Source organism: Carcharodon carcharias, chromosome 3 (genome assembly GCF_017639515.1).
Source record: "Carcharodon carcharias isolate sCarCar2 chromosome 3, sCarCar2.pri, whole genome shotgun sequence".
Taxonomy (NCBI): Eukaryota; Metazoa; Chordata; class Chondrichthyes; order Lamniformes; family Lamnidae; genus Carcharodon; species Carcharodon carcharias.
The window spans coordinates 107,125,523-107,140,692 of record NC_054469.1 but is presented as its reverse complement, the minus strand read 5'-3'; the positions used below and the strand labels follow the sequence as shown (position 1 = coordinate 107,140,692).

The 15,170-nt window shown below is 41.8% G+C and overlaps 1 protein-coding gene across 1 annotated transcript in view; it reads right to left on the bottom strand.

Annotated features, from left to right (window-relative positions):
• The window catches only part of gabbr2 (gamma-aminobutyric acid (GABA) B receptor, 2), a 969,806-nt gene that overhangs the window by 533,309 nt on the left and 421,327 nt on the right, over nt 1–15,170 (bottom strand). The window lies entirely within an intron of this gene.

Here is a 15,170-nt window from a genome sequence, read left to right as displayed (position 1 = left end):
ACCGACAATTAAGCAGCCTATTAAAGCCCTTAATTAACTAATTGATTAGAAAATTTTTGCTACCCATCTAACCGTTTGGTTGGCGGGCAGGCGAAAAGGCCAAGCAGCCTTTGCATTTTTGCAAAACCTCATCCATGGGCGAGATGAGGCTTCGACCAGTGATTAAGGCAAAGATAAAAAAGTTTTATATTCGTATTTACAGTTCCCTACTCATGTGACAGAGTCACATGAGGGGACACGTTTTCATTATTTTAAGAATCTTTACTTTTATTGATAAAAATCTTAGCTTCCTGAGGCAGCTCTGTGCCTCAGGGAGCTTTTACTGCGCGCACCTGTGCACACGTGCGAACTTCAGCACTCGCGCTCCTCCTGCCCTCATGCCGGCAGCATGTTTCACGCTGGCTAACCGTTAATTGGCCAGCTAGCATCAAATTGCAGTTGGGGCCCGAATGCAGGCAGCGGTCAGATTCGTGGCTGCACCCAGGCCTGCCCACTGCACCCCCCCACCGATGAGGGAAAAATTCTGCCCAATGTGTGCAGGAACTTAATCATTAAGAGGGCTAAATTTAACAGAAGAAAACAAAGGCCAGGCATTAGCATGGATTCGTTTATCAACAATCACTGTCAAGCTGGCAGGGCACTGTTCTTATGGAATTTTAAAGGACGAGCTGATTTGTGACAGGATTGTTGTGGGGGTATTAGATGAAGCATTATCCGATTTCTTACGGACGAGGGAGGATGTAATGATGGTGAAATCAGTGCAGATCACAAGACAAACAGAACTTAGAAAACAGAATTGGGCATTTGTTCTTGGGGAAGGAGAGGTCCCATGGAGAAGATCGAATGAGACCATTCACTTGATAGGCCATGACATGGAATGTGTGCCGAAGCCTAAACCCACCAAAACAGGGAAAAGCCTGCCAACTGCCATTTTAAAATGACTCCAGTATGGTGGGAAAAAGGTGCACAAAATTGAAGAATTTCAAGTTGCCTCTGGGCAAAGAACCAGATTGCTGACCACATTTATAGTTCCCTTTGATGTGTTGTGATATGCCTTTAAAGGATATCGGCATGACATCACTGTAAGGGAAACGTGTCATGCTAGCCAGTCTTAGTTTCATTTTTGTTTTGAGCAGAGCACTGACACACAGCTCTGATGCCTTCAAGCTTTATAACAATGTATAACTGTTCTCATATGCCGAGCCTTAATAAATGAACCCACAACATGTTTACCAAATCCCTTAGGAGCAATTGGTGCCTTGTACAGTAAATAAGCCCAAGCTATTATATCATTATAATAACACAACAATTATTGTTTCAATAGATTGCTCTTTGGAATCGCGCCTGTTCTAGACATTTTCCAGGGATCAATGTCCAACAGTTTAGAAGGCATAGAAGGAATAATATGCCATATGGACGATATAGTCATACATGGATCCACGAGAGAGGAGTATCATTATAGGATCAGAGCAGTCCTGAACACTGAATGAAAAATGTGAGTTTGCCAAACTGGAATAACAGTTGATCCATAAAAACATAAGTTATAAGAGAATTTCCACAACCCAGGAACATAACTGACCTTCAAAGATTCCTAAGGATGGTGAACCAAATGGGCAAGTTCCTATTGAATTTAAAAGAGGTCAACAAACCCTTGAGACAGCTTTTGAGACTGGGTCAGCAGTAATGCTGGAATGTGGACCAGCAAAATGCTTTTGAAGGGATTAAACAATTTTTAATCTCTTGGCACATCACAACACAGACTTACCGACCACAGAAGAGGCAGATGCATCATCTACAGATCTTGGGCAGTATTATTTCAAGTGCAAAAGATGGCAAATGTAGACCAGTCCTTGATAATTCTAGGTTATTGACAGAAACAAAGCAACGATACCCCATTATAAAAAAAAAAGAAGCTTTGGCAGCAATGTGGCCGTGTGAAAAATTTTCAGACTATCTTGTGGGATTGCGCCTCAAAATTGAATCAGACTATAAACCTTGAGTCACCTTTCTGAACATAAAAAAATTGTAAGAATGCCGCCCAGAATCCAGTGGTTCAAATTACGATTGATGAGATGCGACTCCATTACACAGAAAGTACAAGGAAAATGTTAAACAACGGACACACTGGCCAGAATTTTATGTCCTGTAGAAGGGTGTGCACCCGACCAAATGGGCGTGAAATTATGCAATATTTCGCTTGGCACAAAAGTTGGATTAAGCCCATTAACATCCCAATTGTCAGTGACTTTTTGTGGCCCATCCAGACTTACAGTTGGCAGATGGGCCAATCGGCCAGACAGGCTTTACATTTTTAATGAAACCTCATCCAAGGGCGGATGAAATCTCCGTTAGGATTTAAAATAAAAAGAAATATCTGGGGACTATTTTTAATATGAGGTCTGCTTTCAGGTGCTTGTTTGTGCTGCATGGACATTTTTTGTAGCATTTTTGGGCTTTTTTTTTTCTTATTTGCAGGTCTGCTGCTCCCTGAGGCAGCTGTCTGCCTTCAGAGAGCCCTCTCGAGGTACTCATCCGTGCCCGTGGTGACATCAGTGCCCACCCTCTTTCTGCCTCCAACAGCAGTGCTGAGCCTTTCTCTGGTCGTTAATTAGCCAGCCAGCATAAGATTGTGGTCGGGGGCCGATCACAGGCGGAAGCATATTTCGCATCTGCATCTGGGCCCGCTAATCAAGCGTGCCCAACATGCATGCCCGATGTAGAGGAACAAATTTGCAACCTACACCTTATGATTCAATGATCTGTCCCCTAAATGTTCCCCCATTGACACTTGATCCACTTGGCCCACTTCATTCCCAGGAACCAGGTCTAGCAGTGCTTCCTTTCTTGCTGGACTGGAAACTTACTGCTTTGGAAAATTCTCCTGAACACGGTCCCACTACTCTTGCCACTCTCTGCCCTTTATACCTCTACTATCCCAGTCCATATTTGGATAATTAATGTCCCTCATTATAACTACCCTATAATTTTTGCACGTATCTGTAATTTCCTTTCAAATTTGTTCTTCTACATTTTTCCCATTGAGTTGTGGCCTACAGACTACACCGAGCAATGTAATTGCACATTTTTTGTTCCTTACCTCTAGGCAAATAGATTCTGCTCTTGTCCCTTCTGGGACATCCTCTTTCTTTAACACTACCATGTTCTCCTTAACCATATTGCCACCCATCTTCCTTTACTGTTTCCTGAACACCTTTTTTCCAGGAATATTTAATACCAGTTCCTCACTTCTTTGAGTCAGGTCTCCATTATTGCCAGAACATCATATTTCCAACTGTATTCGTTGCTCCCAATGCGGTTTCCTCTACATTGGAGAGACCAAATGCAGACTGGGTGACCGCTTTGCAGAACACCTTCGGTCTGTCCGCAAGCATTACACAGATCTCCCTGTCGCTTGCCATTTCAGCACTCCACCCTGTTCTCATGCCCACATGTCCATCCTTGGCCTGCTGCATTGTTCCAGTGAAGCTCAATGCAAACTGGAGGAACAGCACCTCATCTTCCGACTAGGCACTTTACAGCCTTCTGGACTGAACATTGAGTTCAACAATTTTAGATCATGAACTCTCTCCTCCATCCCCACCCACTTTCTGATTCCCCCCCCCCCTTTTTTTCCAATAATTTATATAGATTTTTCTTTTCCCACCTACTTCCATTATTTTTAAATGTATTTCCATCCATTGTTTTATCTCTACCTTTTAGCCTTTTTTGATTCCTTCACCCACCTCACCCTCACTAGGGCTATCTGGACCTTGCTTGTCTTGCTTTCTACCCTTCATTAGTACATTCCTCAGATAATATCACCACCTTCAACATCTCTGTGTCCTTTTGTCTGTGACGTCTTTTGGTTATCTCTATCCAGCTCTACTTGTCCCACCCCCTCCCCTTAAACTAGCTTATATTTCACCTCTATTCTATCTATTCTATTTTTGCTTAGTTCTGTTGAAGGGTCATTCGAATTCGAAATGTTAACTGTGCTCCTCTCCACAGATGCTGCCAGACCTGCTGAGTTTTTCCAGGTATTTTTGTCTTTATTTTGTATCATATTTCCAAGTATTTATATGTGCTTGCAACTCACCAATCTTATTTACTACACTCTACACATTCACTTATATGCACAATAACCCTAATTTTGACTTTCTTACTTTCCCCCCTGTGCTGAACCCCCTAGTACCTTACTATTTCCTACTCTAGTGCTATCCATCTCTCCCAATATCCTTTGCACCTTGGTATTCCTCTTTGATATTACCTCCTGGTTCCCACATCCCTGCCAAGTTAATTTAAACCCTCCTCAAATCACCCCGCAAGGAAAATGGTCTCAGCTTCATTTAGGTGCAACCTGTCCAGCTTGTGCAGGTCCTAAAATGCTCCAGAACTGGTCCTAATGTCCCAAGAATCTAAAGGCCTCCCTCCTTATCATCTTTCCAGGCACACATTCACCTGTTTTACCCTCCTATTTCTATATGCAGTAGCAATCAGAAGATTACTGCTTTTTGGGTCCTGCTTGCTAATTTCCTTTCTGGTTCCCAAAATTCTGATTGCAGGACCACATCCATGGTTCTGCCTATGTTTTGGTATCAATGTGAAGCGTAACTGCTGGCTGTTTGCCCTTCCCCCTCAGGGTGCCCTGCAACCATTCAGTGACATCCTTCACACTGGCACCAGGGAGGCAACACACCATCCTGGATTCACACCTGCAGCCACAGAAACACCTGTCTGTTCCCCTAACTATCAAATCTCCTATCACTATTGCGCTTCCGGTCTCCTTCATGCACCCTGCAGAGCTGAACAAGCCATGGACCTGGCTCTGGTTGCACTTGTGTTGTTGCACACCATATTTAGGGCTCACTACAGCTGCAATTGAGCTTTTAACACAAGCTTGCAAACCAGTTATAATTTCATATTTAGAAATAATCGTGTGACCAGCAGGTTACCCAGTGCCACATAGGGCTGGATTTTCGTGGAGTTGTGGAGACTTCCCAGAACATTAAAAATGGTGGATAGGACCCACATTTAGGCATATCCCATTTCCAGTGGTGGGCAAAAGGGGACGGGGCATGAATCACACAGGCAAGAAACCCAAACTCAGCAGGGCCATATGAACTCAGTGCTGAGTTCAAATGAGCCTCATTCTCACTGTAGCAAGGGCTTTATCCCCCAGTGTGGGAGTCACAAAATTATGAAAGAGACAGTTGAGGGGAGTGGGGGGGGGGGGGCACTTCCCGGTCCTACCAGTGGCAGGGATCATTGCAGGCAGGATGGTAAAATTTGAAGAGCGGCCAAAAGTGCTCTGAAAATTTTCACATCCCACCTGCAACACTGCCCGTTGCTGCAAAATCATGCCCATTAACAATTTTCAAGGGTGGTAAGGTATGTAGAACTGTCAAGCTGTCAAGTTATTTGCTTGTGTCAGTGAACATTGGAAAAATTCAAGCTGTGAAGTTATTAAATCTTCAGCCCTTTAATTAAAAAAAACAGCCTACCTATGTCAGTGAGAGTTGAAAAATATTTGATTTAGCAGTTGCAATAGCTGTTTGTTGCCTTTACCCCAAGGGCAATCATTATATCAGTATTCATGGTTGCTTCTTTCCATGACCTACAATTATCCCAGCAGCAGGTTGAAAATTCATATTTTGACTGATAGCCCAAAGAGGTCATTAAAGGATTAGCTTTCTTTGATTTCATATTATGAATATAGCTCTGTTTGTTTTGATCAGGAACTAAGTACTTAAAAGGCTTTTAAAGTTTTGAGTGAGCTTTTATGAATGGGAGTGTTTTTATTATACCTAAAGCTGTAATAAATATTCAGATCTTTATTTTATTTCATGGCTCCTGAGATCTGCCCATGGTGGCTACTGGGTGAATTGGCATGGAGGGTGTAAGGGAAAAAGGTGATATTCATGGGTAGGTAAGGGTTGACAATAGGTTGGCATGGAGGCTATAAGGGGTCCATGGGTATGCCATGGATGTAGCATGGGAGGGGTCAGGGAGGTGATGGGATGAGGGCTAGAGAACCTAATATTTAACAAAAAAACTTCACCTTTTTAGCAGCTCGCCTTGGCATTTAGCAGTCCCTGTGGCTAACTCTAATTTGTATCTGGGGGCTGCAGGCCAGATTCCATCCTATGAAAATCACACCATTTGGAGCACTTTCACAAGGAGGGATTGCTGAGCTGGGAAATTTCCTGACTTGAGCTACCTTCCTCAGGTGAAAAAGTCCAGCCTATGACCCTGATTTTCAGGGAATGGCAGAGCTGTGGAGACTCCATGGTCCACCCAAATTGATGGGAGAGTCCCAGACTTGCAAATTGCAAACCATTTCTGACAGATCAAATTTTTAACAGTAGGGGAAAGGAGGAAGGGCATGACTCACACATGAAGGAAACGTGAACTCAGGAGGACCATTTGAACTTAGTGCTGAGTTCGAATAAACCCCATTTTCACTGTAGCAAGGGTAGTTAAGGATTTTTAAAACAATCGTAAATTCTCTTGAAGGGTGGATAAAGTCTGAAGAACTGTTCAGTTTTGAAGCTATTTAAATCCCCAGCCCTTTAAAAAAATAAAAATAGCCATCTGTGAAAAGGAGAGATAAAAACAACCTTAAGCTTTGAAGTTAATTACATCTACAGCTCATAAAAATAAAATAAACAGACTACTTATGTCAATAATCAGTAAACCAAAAGTTCAAGCTGTTGTTATTTAAATCCACAGCCCTTTACATATTCCTTTAAATGGCTGCCAGTGTCAGTGAGAGTTGAAACAAAATCTGTTCTAGCAGTTAAAATAACTGTTGGCATTACCCCAAGAACTGTCATTATTATTACTTGGCTGATTTATACAACATATCATTATGTCAGTCAGGGGTGCTAAGTTAGAAGTTTGATTGACAGCTCCAAGAGGTTATTAAAGGGTTAGCTGTCTTTGATGTAAGGCTATGAATACAAGTCTGTATTTTTTTCAGTGATTAAGTACTTGAGGAGATTTAAATGTTTTTAATGTGCTTCCATTAATTGGAGCATTTATTTTTTTACTATAGTAAAGACTGTAATACATCTTTTGACCTTTATTCTATTTAATCTCAACATAGCTCCCGAAGTCTGCCTATGGTGGATACTGGGTGAGTTGGCATGGAGGGTGTATGGTCAAAGGCAGGTGGGTGGTGGACATGGGCTGGCAGGAGTTAACTTTAAGTTGGCATGAGGGCTATAAGGGGCCATGGGAGAAGGTTGGGGCATGGGAGCAATAAGGAGACATGGGGGTTGTTGTGGGGCTTATGCATTGGCAATAAGTTGGCATTAAGTTGCCATGGGGCTAGAAGGGATGGCTCGAGGGCTGAGTCATTCGTAAGTTAGCATGGTGGTATGAAGGTGACATGAGAAGTGGGTGGGCAGGTGATGGGGTTTGAGGGGTGAAGGCTAAAGGTCCTAAAATTTATCAAATCAACTGGAACAAAGTTTTCAGATCAAGGTGGAGGGAGGGCCTTTTAAAACACCCGCCTCAACACTTGACAGGCTCTGTGGCTGTTGCTGATCTGCATCTGGGGGAAGTGGGTCTGACTCCATCCTGTACATGCCCCCACGGAATGAAGATCCCACCATTCAGGAAAGTTTTCCCTGAGGCAGGTATGGCAAGCTGGGAAATTTCCCAACTTGTGCTACCTGCCTTGGGAATGAAAATCAGGGTCTCTATCTCTGTTTATCTCTCAGGCCCGGATTTTTGCAGGGTGGTGGTGGACAGGACCTGGTTTGGAAGTCTCACCTTCATTTCTGACAGACACCATTTTCACCAGTAGGGGAGAGGGGTCAGGGTGTGACTCATATGAATGAGACCAAGTTCAGCAAGGGCAGTTGAACTCGGTGCTGAGTTCAAACTTACCCCATTTTCACTGTAGGAAGGGCCTTAACCTGCAATGTGGGGCTTATGGATCTTTAGATTAATCGTCAATACTTTTGAGGGGTGAATAAGTTCTATAGAACTGTCAAGCAGTGAAGTGAATTAAATCCCCCATCCTTTAAAAATTAAATGAAACAGGCTGTCTATGTCAGTGAGAGATTAAAAATGTTTAAGCTGTGAAGTTATTTAAATCCCCAATCTGTAAAAAAAAAAATAAAAGTAGGCTTCCCATGTCAGTGGGAGTTGAAGAAAATCTGGAAAAAGCAGTTACAATAATTGTTTGTTGACATTCCCAAAAGAGCTAACCTTTTCTCATTATTGATGCCCCACTGCTTTCCATGACCTATCATTATCTTAGTAGGGGATCCTAGGTTTACAGTTTGTTTGACAGTTCCAAGTGGTGATGAAAGGATTAGCTTTCTTTGATGTGGGGTCATGAATACAAGATTGTTTGTTTTCATGAGGCTGTAATAGTATTTTGACCTTTAATTTATTTGATTTCAACATGACTCCTAAGGTCTGTCCATGGTGGAAACTGGACGAGTGGGCGTGGAGGATGTATGGGAAAAGGGTGGTGGGTGGGTTGGCATGAAGTTGGCATGCAGGCTATAAGGGGCCATGGGGTTGTTGAAGGCATGAGTTGGTATGGATGGAGCATGGGGAGTGGATTGTGGCTGAGTGGGCATGAGGAGAGAGGGCACAATATTTAGGAAAACAACTGGGATGAAGTCCCAGAGAACTGAGGTGAGCATTTTAAACATCCAGCCTCAGCACCCAGAGCCCCTGTAGCTGTTTCCAATTTGCATCCAGGGTCGGTGGGCCTGACTCCATCCTGCAACCTGCCACCCAGAGCAAAGATCCTGCTATTCTGGGGAGTTTCTCTCAAGCTGGGCGTGGCGAGCTGGGAGATTTCCTAACTCCTGCCACTTGACTCGGTCATGAAAATCTGGCCACTGATTTTTGATGGTGCTGTGGCTGTTTTACAGGCATGAACTGGATGCCAAGCATTCCAAAATGGCAGGAAGCATGCATTCATTCATTCCATGCCAAAAGTGCAGCATCACTTTTAGTGATATTAGTTAGGGTGCTTAGTAGGCATCCAATGGCAGTGGGCGCATCCCTGGACTTAACCAGTGTCTGGTCTTGCTGCCCATCCCTTGCAACTGGCAGATAGCTCTGGGGCCAGGATGGCATCCAAGCTCACCAGTATAATCCTAATAATGTAGGCAGGCCAATTTTATATCTCTTTGTGCAAAGACAATGCACTGTCCTAGAATTGTGTCACAATTTGGGCTCAATCCAATTTCTAGACCAATTACCCTCACATTACTGTATTGCAAAAGAGATCTCAGTTACCTTTGAATTTTCCCTAGCTGTCGGAAATACTGATCTTTCCATTTTGTCCCCGATAGCTAGTTTATACACGTAGAAAGTAAATTTTACCTTCTCAACGCTGAAGCTTTAAGATCAAAGTGGAGCAAGCTTTTCACTCAGCAGAATCAGTCTAGGAGCCTCACTGGAATTTGTGAGCTAGGTGTGATAAATTATAGAAGAGTTTGCTGTCAAAACACTGGTGGTGAGAAATAATGTACAGCTACAGTCCTTCCCATGTAATATTAATTTACTCTTACTTTGTTAAAGCATTAATGTGCTTCAAGCTAAAACCTTGTCAAAACACTTTTCCAGCTGCACCCCCCTCCTCCAGCCAACCCCCCCCCCCCCCCCCCCCCCCCCCCCCCCCCCACACACACACACACACACACACACACAGACAACACACAACTCCCTCGGCCCTTCCTCAACAAATTGAGATGCAGGCCCATACTGTAACCTCAAACTGGAACAGTTGTTACATTGTCATTTGGAAATGTGAATTCAGAAACTAAACCTACAACACAAACTACCTGCTTGATGTGTACTCATTTAATTGAAACACAAGCTGGGATACAGAGTGGACTTTTGGATCAGAATTTGCTCTCTTCAAACTGCTATCATTGCAACATTGCTTCCCTACTTGTAAAACATGGAATACATCATAGGAAGGAGCAGACCCAAATCGGAAGAGGTCCCCGTATTTTAGACCACTGATCTAGTTTAAATGGGAAATGGTTGCAGTTCCAGATCTTGATAATGAACATGCTAACTGATAGATTGAAAAAAAGCTGAGTGTTCTAGTTACGGTGACGACTTCTAACATATCCAAGTGTAGGTCCTGTCAAGCATAAAAGCAAAAAGGTAAACCATAAGTACAACAGGATTTGGATTTATCATAACCATGTGTTATGGTGCAGAAGTGAAATACAGATCAGCTGTTACAAACACAGAGGCGATGAAAACCTAAACCACCAAGCAAGGATTTGACAGGGTCAGATTGGCTGTTCGTTTCACAAACTTTCCCATTTATTTCCCATGCTATAATAGGCGGGGTTTAAAATGGGCACTAATCTGATCCTGTGAGTTTCCTACAGAGTGGGCTAGACTAAAATTAACCCCAATGTTACAGGGGTAACATTTCATATATTTCATAACCTTTCATATATCAACAGCAGAGGATGGGCATCCTGTGGTGAGTAACTCACCTCCTGACTCCCCATGGCCGATCCACCATCTACAAGGCACAATTCAGCAGTGTGATGGAGAACCCCCTACTTGCCTGAGATGACTGCAGTCCAACAACATTTAAGAACCTCAACGCAATCCACGGTAAAGCAGCTTGCTTGATCAGCATCCCATTCACCACCTTCAACATTCATTCACATCACCTAGGCACACAGTGCCAGCAGTGTGTACCATCCACAATGTGCATCGCAGCAACTTTCCCAGGACCTCCCAAGCACATAACCTCTATCATCAAGAGAAGACAAGGGGAGTAAGTACATGTGAATACAGCTGCAGGTTTCCCTCCCAGTCACACACCATCCCTTCTTAGGAATATATTATCGTTCTTTCATCATTGCTGGGTCAAAATGCTGGAACTTGTTACGCAACAGCACTTTGGGTGTACCTATGCCAGATGGACTGCTGAAGTTCAAGAAGGCATCTCAATACTACCTTATCAAGGTGAATTATACATGGCAGTGAATGGTGGCCTTGCCAATGATGCCCACACCCCATGAATGAATTAAAAAAGAGGTACAAAAATCTACCACACCTTAAAGCAAATAATTCTTTATGTCTGATCCTCTACAGTGCACAGTGAGGTCAGAGAGAGCATATTTTGCTAATTTCAATATCATTTACATTGTTTCCATACACACTTTCACCTATCTTGAATGAGAATGCTACAGACCACCTAAAAGACAAGCTGAATGATGGCAAATAGCCCAGAATGTGTGAATATCTGACAAGAGGGACGTCCAACTAATTTCCTGGACTTCACTCATCCATTCCGCAACGTGTGGAGCAGAAAATTACCACTGAATTAGGTGGGATTAAATATGAATTAATAGGCAAATGCAATGTTAAAAGATTAGAAAATAATCAGGAATATTCAAAAAAAATTGGAACAGTTTCACGCAGTAAGCATACATTAATTATATGGGAAACAAATGTTTCTTTTCCAGTTCCAGTGGCCTTGAATGAAAAAGTATGTACGCAGACAAAGAGAGAAACTGTAGCAGGCACAGAACACTTTTATATTGCAGTGTTACTTAGAATAAACTATTCTGACCGTGGGGTCCCTAATATGAGAGCTTGAATGTTCAATGCCTAATGCAGCATTTCATATGATCATAAGAAACAGGAGTAAAGGTAGGCTATTCGGTCCCTCAGGCCTGCTTCATCATTCGATAAGATTATGGCAGATCTGGTTGTGGCCTTAACTCCACTTTCCTGCCTGCCCCCACCTTCCCCCCCTTAGCCCTTAACTCCCTTGTTGATCAAAAATCTGTCTAATTCAGCCATGAATATATTCACTGACTCAGGCTCCACTGCTCTCTGGGGAAGAGAATTCCAAAGACTAATGACCCTCTGGGAAAAGAAACTCCCCCTCATCTCCATCTTAAAAAGGAGACCCCTTATTTTCAAACTGTGCGCCACAGTTTTAGATTTCCCCACAAAAGGAAACAGCCTCCCAGTATCTACCCTGTCAAGCCGCCTCAGAATGTTATATATTCCTATCATTCTTCTAAACTCCAATCAGTATCAGTCCAACCTGCTTAATCTTTCCTCATAAGCCATCCGCTTCATCTCAGGAATAGCCAAGAGAACCTTGTTTGAATTGCTTCCAGTGCAACTATATTCCTCCTTAAGTAAGGAGACCAAAACTGTATACAGTACTCCAGGTGCAGTCTCGCCAATGCCCTGTACAGCTCTAACAGTATTTCCCAATGTTAATACTCCAACCCCAGTATGCTGATTCTATCTTTAACTCCTCTCGTGTAACAAGACTCGTATGCAAAATCACCATGATCAATGTCACAAGTTGCTTCACTATTGCTAATGTTGTCTATGATGGTGGTACAGCTAATCATATCAGGATCTCAACCTCAAAGTTATACTCATGAAGATGATCTGACCATCGGTAAACGCATGGAGGTTGATAACTAGATCCTGACATAGCTAACAATGTAGTAAGTGGTTGGCGATCATGTGCCAATGTTCACAAGTGTAAATGCAGGCTAGTGCTTGCAGGTCTCTAGTAGAACATTTGCATTCAATTTATGACAATGGGTGTGAGGCTTCCTTTAATGTACTGCGAGAATACAGCTCCAATTGAATTTCCTGGCGTATTTGTTGTGACATACATTTCCAGATGTGGATTGAAATGTGCAAGGAACGGCGGAGATGCTATCTTCACCTTTAACGTGTTAAATGCTGTTTGCTGTGTGTTTGTCTATTCCCATTGTTCATCTTTGTGCAGTAGAGGCTCCACAATTTCCGCATACTTAGGGACAAATATGTGACAAAAGTTGGTAGTACCAAGGAACAATGCCAATTCTTTGGATTCTTTGGATTCTTTGGATTGGATCAGAAGCACATTAATGGCTTTGGCGTTGTCATGTATAGGCTTTACTCCAGCTGCTGTCACTCTATACCCTAGGAAGCCAATCTCAGTTGCCACAAATGTGCATTTGTCCTTGCTGAGTGTCAAGTTGTGTTGTTCAAGTCCAGTGAGCACCACTGATTGTGTTCCACTTTCTCCCTTCCATGGACAGTGACATCATCAAGCAGGTTGAGCATCCCTCAATATCTGACAAGATTGAAGAAATTATCTTCTCGAATGCACTAGGAGCTGAACTTAGTCCACAGGGCATTCTGTGGTATTGAAATGTACCTTCATGAGGGAGAAAAACTATAAAAGATCCCTCTATACTGCACAATCTGTAGTCCCCATTTGAGTAACATTTAGCTTTTCTATTCTTCCTATCAAAGCAGACTACCCCATATTTTCCCACATTATTCTCCATCTGCCAAATCTATGCCCCTTTGCAATGTCCTCCTGACAACTTGTTTTCCTACTTACCTTTGTATTGTCAGCATATTTGGCTACAATACACTTAGTCCCTAAATGCAAGTCACTAATATAGATTATAATAGTTGAGGCTCCAGCACTAATCTATGTGGCCCTCCACGTACTACAGTTTGCCAACCTGAAAATGATCCATTTATTTGACTGTTTACTCTTAGTTAGCCAATCTTCTGTCCATGCTAATATATTGACCTAACACCATGAGCTCTTATCTGGCACGGTAACCTTTCATATAGCACCTTATTAAATGCCTTTCAGAAATCCAAATAGACCGCATCTATTAGATACCCTTTCTCCACACTGCTCATTACATCCCCAAAGAACTCTGATAAATTAGTCAAACATGATTATGATTTACTAAATGTCCTGCTACTACTTTCTTAATAATGGATTCCAGCATTTTCCCAATGACAGATGTTAGACTAACTGGCTTATAGTTTCTTGCTTTTTATCTCCCTCCTTTCTTGAATAGAGGTTTTACATTTGTAGTTTTCCAATCTGCTGGAAACTTTCCAGATTCTAAGGAATTTTGGAAGATCACAACCAATGTATCCGTTATCTCTGCAGTACTTCTTTTAGAATCCTGCGATGTGGGCCATCAAGTCCAGAGGATTTGTCAGCCTTTTGTTTCATAAGTTTTCCTAGTAACTTTTCTCTGGTGATAATGATTGTTTTAAGTTCCTTATTCCCCTTTCCCCCCCTAATTTTCTACTATTATTGGGACAGTTTTACTGTCTTGTACCATGAATACAGATACAAAATATTTGTTCAAGGTCTCTGTCATTTTATTTTAGCCCATTAATAATTATCCTTCACACCTTCAGAACATTGTATGCCTTTTCTTATGATTTGGTACCACCCCAACTTCATTAGTTAACCTTGGATGGTTCATCTTTCTCACAGTCTTTCTCTCTCAGTGGAATATGTCTTTGTTGAGAATTATCAAATATTTCTGAAATTTCTGTCACTGTTATGTTCTTATATTTTTAACCTATTTTGCCTTTCCATTTTAGCCAACGCTCTATTCATGCCTTTGTAATTACTTTTATTTAAGACACTTGTTGCAGACCTAAATTTCTGAATTTCAAACTGAACATGAAATGTTATCAGTTTATGATCACTCTTGCTTTACTTTAATTAATCCTGTCTCATTACACATTACAAGATCTAAAAAATCTGATGCCGGTTGTTCCACAAGATATTGTTCTAAGAGACTATCCTGAATACACTCTATGAACACATCCTTAAAGCTACCTTTGCCAACCACTAGCTCCCACTGCTACAGCTACAACATTCCACCTGCCCTGTCTTTTCTACTGTATTTTATTTAACTAATTCATTTTTCAAGTTTTGAAATTCACTCAATTGTCTATGTTTGGTTTTTAATCTAATTAATAACCTTGTTTAATTTATTAAATTTAGTTATGTGCTTTAAGTCTTTAATGTAACTTAACACACACTCCTAATGTTACCCTATTTATTTATTATTTATTTTTATATATGTCAAGAAGCAGCTCTTACCCACACCTCACTCTCACCAAATTCTCTTACACTCTGGTGAAATTTGCACTCAGGTGAAACTTCTCTGTGCTAATATTTTTATTTTTAATTGACTTACTGTTTTATATTTTTAATTTTCTGTTTCTTAGTTTAAATCAAAGCCATAGTTTAGAGATAGAAAAAGAGAAAACCCACAAATCAATCAGTTACCTGTTTTCCTGTGGTATCACACTTCAATTTTTTTCTGTTTTCTCAAACTTGGGGTCCTCCCTTTTTATATTCCAACCTC